Raw genomic sequence first — 7,694 nt, forward strand, 5'->3', positions numbered from 1 at the left:
AGTGGACTATAGGCAGAGGGGTACAGGCAGTGGGGTACGGGCAGCGGGGTACAAGCAGTGGGGTACAGGCAAGGGGGTAGAGGCAGCACGGTACGGGCAGCGGGGTACGGGCAGCACCGGACAAGGCAGCGGGGTACAGGCAAGGGGGTACAGGCAGCACGGTACGGGCAGCGAGGTACAGGCAGCAGGGTACAGGCAGTGGGGTACAGGCAGCGGGGTACAGGCAGTGGGGTACGGGCAGCGGGGTACAGGCAGCACGGTACAGGCAGCAGGCTGCCAGGTGTGCTGCCCCTGAGCTGCTGCGAGCGGCTGAACAACGCTCCCCTGATTTTGCTTTCACTCAGCCCTTTGAAATCTGCTCTGCAACCCAGTTTAAGCTACACGAACATGTTAATTGCTGTAAATGGAACAGCTGAGCAGAAATATGCTCTACTGACCTCTAATTAAGCGCTATACATTTGGCACTTGAGTCAGAATACGATTATTATTTATTGTCTTAGCAAAACACAATCTGCTGGTTTCAGCCATTTCTTCCTTGTTCACATTTGAGTTAGGATGTGTGGTGAGTGATACATGAGCTAGTCATATCTGCTCTCAGCTAAAAGCTGTGTTCTAGACGGAGGAATATTAGTACTTCATGAATATGTATTCATTTTTCAAACTTTTGAGTCTGTCTAAATTATAAAACTACTTTGTTGGGAAAGCTTAATTGGGAAATCAGCTGCATATTGTACCTCTGTAGGAATATGCAAGAGGATGCAGATGCAGTTGCCAGCCTGGCATCTCTTTTGGGGCAAGTTGCACAGACTACAATGTTGAAGAAAAGGCTTAAATTTTGTAAATATAAGACCTTTTCTTCTTGTATATTAGTGTTTGTTTGGCTTTGGAGGTTTTTTGGTTGTTTTGTTGGCTTTTTTTTTACTAATCCACTAACTGCATATTTACTACTTTGAAGATTATTCTTAATTTTAATACAAATTGAATGTGAAGAGAAAGAAAAGCGAAAAATGAGACCAGAACAGCAACACCTGTAAAATCTGCGTTGTAAAGGAAGCCCGGCTTACAAAACTGTTCAGTGGTGCCCTCTAGGATTTTTAAGTGCCAACAAAAATTAATCCTTAGCCTCCGTATTCCCACAAAACACCCAACCCACAAAACAGACTTACAGTGAATACAGTATAATAGTATAAAGCCCACCATGCTGGTTTATGAAAAAGCCATCTTGCTCCTCAAAGAATCAGCTGCGTGGCCCAAACCAGAGTTCATTTTAATAAAGGACTTGGATTCTTGGGTAAAGCAAAATATAAAAAAATACAAAGCTATTAGCATATGAGAAGCCTTTTTGTTTATCTTTCCCTTTATAATTGTTATTTCATTAGTGATTTTTCTCCCATTGCTAACATGTAGCTTGTCTTGGCAGCTTCCTTGCATTTCCTGTCTTGAGCAAATTTTGAGTCATACCGAAGCAGCGTTAGATAGCATCGGTAAATACGCACTATGAACTGCAGCCTGTGTTCCTCGGTTACCTAAGCAGCACCATAAATCCCAACCGTGGAGACGAAAGGTCGGAGCAGTAATTCAGGGATCCCACAGCTGCCCAGGGAAGGAGGCATTTCTTAGGATCTGTGCTGGTGCCCGAGACAGGCTGAGGTGCAGGCAGCAGCACAGGATTGGGCTGCTTCTCTGCCTTCTCTGGAACAGGGCTTCTGAGCCCCACCATGAGCAGGGCTGTGGTTCATTAATGTGGGACTTCAAGAGAATCACCAGCACAAGCATGAACAGGAGCAGGCGGCTGCATGTGCCAGGTCTGCCCAGGCACCCGTGACAGTGTTCACACTGACCTTGGGCTTCATGCCAACATGACATTAGCCAGGGCAGGAGGGACAACACCCGATGCAGCATAAAGCTGTGGCTGCACAGGGAGGTGACACCTCATCTGGCGTAACGTTCCTGTGGGACCAAAACACATATTCAAGGTTGAATGCAAACATAAAAATGTCCAAAGGCAGAAGTGAATCTGTACCAAACCCATGCTTCACATCCTTCAGCTGCAGTACTGTTGATCCCTTACTAAAGACTCCAAGCTCAGATTTATAATCTGGTCTGAGAGATTTATTTAGTCTTCTGTGCCAGGGCAGGATTTTCCAAGATACTTGACTCATCCATGTAACTTTTTTCTGAGTGTCCTCTCATTTTTCAACGGTTTTTTGGAAGGGTGGGCACCCGAAACAGATGCCGCTGTGATGGTGTTGCTGGCATTGATCACAAGCATCAAGCTGCCCCCCTGCCCCAGCAGTTTCTGATGGTACCCTCGAGGGTGTAACATCACACTCGTACATCAGCTCCCAGCTTCTTTGGAGAAGAACCTCCGCCATCAGAAGGTTAGGTGCTACCAGTCTAAGATAACTGGTACTACCAAGGCTGCAACAATGAGGTGCTGCAAACTGCAGCATCTTCTCAGAGCCACACTCTGGGAAGTGGAAAAGGGTCATTTCTTCTGAGACTGCTCAGTATTTCACCCTTTGCCTAGCCTGGCAAACCGCATCTCTTGTCTCTGCCTACACTACTTTCCCCATCTTGCTACAACTTGGAGTCAGTGCTGCTGGGACCCTCATTCCTCACCTGCTTTAGAGCCACTTTGGACCTGCCAAGGAAACCACCCTCCCGCTGCAGCTGGCCCCGTGCAGCCCGTGCTGTACGAGCACCTACGTCCCTGCTGCTTCGTCGTCAGCCCGTTCTCAGCACCACCCTTCCAAGCCTGCCGGGACTGGAAATGGAAATCTCACATACTGGTTTTAACAGTTTGTGCATTCTGACTGCAGCGCTTCAGCTGCTAAAGGTCCAAGCACTTACACTGAGTAAGGAACGAGGCATATTTTTTAGCACCCATACTGTTGCATGGCTTCATACACAGCCAGCAAATTAGTGTCTTCCTGCTTCTGTCACTGTTCTGTTCTTATTTTGGACCACAACCATAAAGCATGTTGCATTAGCACCTTTTCCTCATAGCTCTAGCATATGCCTTGTTGCTGAATAGGTTTCTGTCTGGAATAGCTGAAACTGAATTCCTTCCAGCTTTGCCTCTTAATGCACTTTCTGCAAAATCTGGGATTTTATGCCACTGATTTTCATTAAACTGAATGTTTTGTTCTGTTAACAGCTGATTTAACTCAAATGGATGATATATCCCTAACGAGAAAAGAAAGCATGCTTGAGAGCAAATGGAAATTCCCAGTCAATCCAATTAGTGCTGAACTATTGCAGTGTGTGGGTGTGCAAAGGGAACAGTCTGGACATAAATCCAGCTGTTTCTACCTGTTGGTTTTGGTTATCAGGAAGACTTAGAGGCAGATTTCAATATTTCAAAGTGTGCCAGTATGAACAACGGCCCCAAACCAGCCACAGACTGGGAGGCTGATAGAAACATCACAATGCCCGCTCATGGTGAGGGTAAATACATATATGTATATATGCACACATGTATATCAGGCACTGCGTGTCTCACTCGGGAATCCTGCTGGAGGGGGTGAGTGAGCACAGATCACAGAGGATGAGCTGCTCTTGACTCCCCACTACAGGACACCTTATCTGGTGAAAAAATGCCTAGTTCATTGTCTTGTGACCTACCTGTTGGCTTCTGGTGAGCTTCATTCCCCTTTCCATTAGGCAACTCCTCAGGTCAAACAATGCCTTATCACACTGTGTGTTCTTCCTCCAGTCTCTGCGGTTTCATAACTTCCTTTTTCATTTATCACGGAAGACGGCATCTCTTCCCAGCACCCCTTATATGGCATGCAGACTTTCCACGGTGAGCCTGAAATACTCATTTATTTTATTTTAAAATACTTCTGTATGCGGTATTTAAAATACTACCCCGTCAAAGCTGTAAGATGTCTCTCAGCTGGATTTCCAACAGCTGCCTGCTCATAGGTGAGAACCATGGAAATTCTGGTTTAAAGGATTTGAGAAAACACTTATTTGTACCAAAAAAAGCAAAGCTCATCCTCGTCTATCTAAAAATACTTGAAAATAGATAGTAGACAGACTGTTAGCAATGGCTCTTTACCCCAGGTTTTGTGTTCTTCCAGCCTTAACTTCCCACACTGAAAATGCCCAGGTGTAGTCTCGACTTGCGAGTAAATTATTTGGGAAATTTGAGGGTGAGCAGACAGGTCTGTGGAAAGTTGCTTTTGTGCAATAGGCAATTTCTGTCACCTTCCTGCAAGAACTTGTGGCCCTTGGCAGCTGAGGCAGAAGGCTGAACGCTGGCAAGGAAATGATATGCAAGACAAAAATATCCGCAACAGTAAAGCAAACCAGGAAGGCGTGTACAATCTCCCACAAGAGATGCCCCATATTCCCTTTTCCCCCTTGTGACGGGCTGACGGGGTGGGTTTCTGGACCACGGTCCTGTGCCAGCCCCAGGGATCCTCCTGCCCAGGGCAGGAACTGCTCAGGTGTGGGAGAGGAGCGTCTGTGTCCCCCCAGGACCCTGAGAAGGGACGATGGGGGACAGGGGGAGGCTCAGGGAGCGGGGGACCCCGACCCCAGCACAGCATCCCTGCCAAGCTGCCCTGCAGTGAGCCTGGCACGGCACGGGACCCGCTCGCCGCTGCAAGCCTCGGCTGCTTCTGTTTGCTTTTCCTCGGAAAACAAACCTGGGAAATGACAGTTGAAGAGCTGATAAGAAAAATTAGACGTGTCTGTTGCAGATACGACATGCGCTGCTGGTTGAAAGCAAGTCTGAACTGAGTTCCCAGCCTGCTCACGAAAACTGCCAGCAGAAGACATGCCCAAAGCTCCGCTGCTGCTTCTGCCAGCAAAGTCTCTGCTTCGCCCTCCTGTGCTCGCTGTCCCTGCAGGGTGGAGGTTGCTGTACTTATTGCTGTTCTTGCAGGCTGTCAACCCGCTATTTGGGGGGTGTGTGTGACAAAATCCTGTTGTGCTACAGCCCGCGAGGAGATGGCACCCCCGATGCCTGCTGCTAAGGCAGGGGAAGCTGCGCTCCCCCACCCCGGTGCGAGAGGAGCGCGCGCCTGTGTGCATTTTTAATGTCTGAGCTGACATTTTGCTGTCTTGAAAACAAAAGCTGTTCATGGGCTAATTAAATAGATCTGCACGCAGCATAATGTAAGCCCCAAAGGAGCGACAGAGTCCCAACAGGCTGTGAACTTTGGATGACGGAACGACCCAGCATTATGCATGCAGAAGATTATAATTTTATCATCAGTAGTGGGTAATGTGGTGAGTGGACAGAGTGAGAATTCGGAGTGCTCGGTCTGTAAGGCCCTGGTAAGTATCCCATATGACTGTCATATATTCCCACAGAGATGAATATTACACGTCTTTTATTTTCCTTCTTTACCCTTATTAATATTATAAACCAACAAGAATAACGAAACTGCTGTTTCAGAGTGCCTCCTATATTTTGGAATATGCAAATGGTTTCTGATAAGTACTGACACTGTGATGCCCCTGTGACACCAACACAGCAACAGAGTTAATGGAGGTGACTTATTAATCCTAGTAGAGCAACTACACTTCCAGAGTCTAAAGATAACGCAGAATACTGGAAAACTTGTTCTAATTACAGCAGGGAGCATCTTGCCTCCTTCCTATATTGCCATTTTAAATTGAAATTACTATTCTCAGTAGAAAAGGTCTTTTGTTCAGCTACCAGCCAAGAAAGACAATTTGACTGAGAAGGTTTAATAGTGCGTTAATACTCACATTACACACTTTCCTCAAATGGCCAAGAAGACAAACAGGCAGGAAACAGTGAAGATCGCATACCAAGGGAGACAAAATTAAGTATTTCAATTAAGTGCTTGCTACCTAATGCATTGAGAGAAACGAACACAGCACTCCCTCCGAGGTGCTATAACCGAGGCATCCTACGAGCATATCTCGGTGGGGTGCAGGGACAGGCTTTCTTGTTTGCAGGGACATACCTCCACGTGGCCACCCCACTGCCTGGCGAGGAAGCCCTGGGGGTGGTAGGGGGGCCTGGGGCCTCCATCCAGCCCTGCCTAGCTCCTCTTGCTCCCCCAAAGCCTTTCTCACCCCCGATCCATGCTGCCACTGCAGCAAACCTGGATTTCCCCGCACAGCCAAGCACACGACGACAGCACCGTGTCTCACCCTAGTGCTGCTTGGACCCCTACCTCTGGTTTTCAATGGACCCAGCTTGCACTTAAATGTCCAGTTGGGTACACCTGCGTAATGGGTTGACTGGTTTTTTTTTTAGCCTTTTCTCTGTCTTTTTCTCTGTTACCTGGACCAACGTTAGCAGCAGGGAAGGCATCTGGGTTTTCCCAGCCCAGAGAGGGCTGTGAGGAAGCAGGAGGGGGATGGAGCAGAGGGATCCTGCGCCTGGGGGAGCTGCACAGCACCCTTGGTTCACAGCCCTGCTGCTGCAGGGAGTTTTTGGGTGGTTTCAAGCACGTGGTTAACTCTACACTCCATGTTAGTGATCCCAGTGGTGATCCTGTTCGAGATGATGGAAATTCTTCTGGAATGTTTCTTCAGAACAGCTCTTCAGAAGCCGGGATTTTTGCTGTGTCCTCACTCCTCACCTCCCGGGCAGGTGTCAGCTCTGTCTTGCCTCCTGTAGATACATATGGCTCACAGGCACGGTCAGGCACCTGTACCAACAGCAAGAATTTGGTAACAGCATAGCGGGCACGTTCTTCAGGCTGCAGAGATCGGAGCAAAGCCCTCAGTTTTCTCTGGCTCGGCTGCAGCAAAGCTGTGCTCCCTGGGCATCAGTGATGTATCTTCAAGGGCATCTCTGACCGTGGCCAAGGCAAATGGTGCCTTTGCCGATAAACGCACTCTCGCTGCTGGATGGTCTGTGCTGACAGTGGTGATTTACTGTTTGTGTCAGGAGATGTCCTGGCAATGACCCCGAGCCGAAATTATGTGCAGGGACCCCTTGGTGTGCAGGAGCTGGCCCTGCCTTGTACTGTGCCCATGGGATTGCAGTGTGGGCTGGATCCTGGACTCCCACCCAAGGCAGGGACTTGAAAGAGGTGGCCCCACATCCCCCGGCTGGTGCAGGTTGGTCAGAAGATGCTGTCAGAGGAATCAGGTCTCACCCACTTTGCATTTTCACGTGGCTTCAGCCTCCAGCACTGGCCCTGAGTGCACGCCTGGACCCCGGCTTCGTGCCGGTTCGCAGGGGGGAATTATTGGAATGCACTTCCCAGAGCTCATTAGGCTGCTGAGAGCAGTCCTGCTGTGGGCACAGCAGGCACAGCTGGAGGCAGCGTCCAGTTCTGGAAGAGAGGAAGTCAAATATTATTTATAAAATACCTGCAATTGCATTATCGGCAAATCACATCAATGGTAAACATCATCTGCTACAGTTCAGCAGATACTAGAATATATGGCAATACTGGATTTTCAATTAAATTTCCCCTTTTATATTTCTTTATAAGCATTTTTAAATGTAGACAAAATTGTTTCTTGACATTCTACTCTAGTATTTGATCAGGTCATCTATGTGGTTAAAATAAATTTTGTCCACCCTATAAAGTCAGAGATTGTTTTCAGGTGCTAAACTTCCTACTGTGTATGAAACACTGGAAAAAAACCCATTAAAACTGATCTGGGCCATTTTTTTTAAAGCTAAGATTAAGAAATCAGAGACTGGTAATGTAATAATAGGTGAAAGCCTGGCATATTGCCTTTCT

The sequence above is a fragment of the Calidris pugnax genome, unplaced genomic scaffold (genome assembly GCF_001431845.1).
Source record: "Calidris pugnax isolate Ruff unplaced genomic scaffold, ASM143184v1 scaffold111, whole genome shotgun sequence".
Classification (NCBI taxonomy): domain Eukaryota; kingdom Metazoa; phylum Chordata; class Aves; order Charadriiformes; family Scolopacidae; genus Calidris; species Calidris pugnax.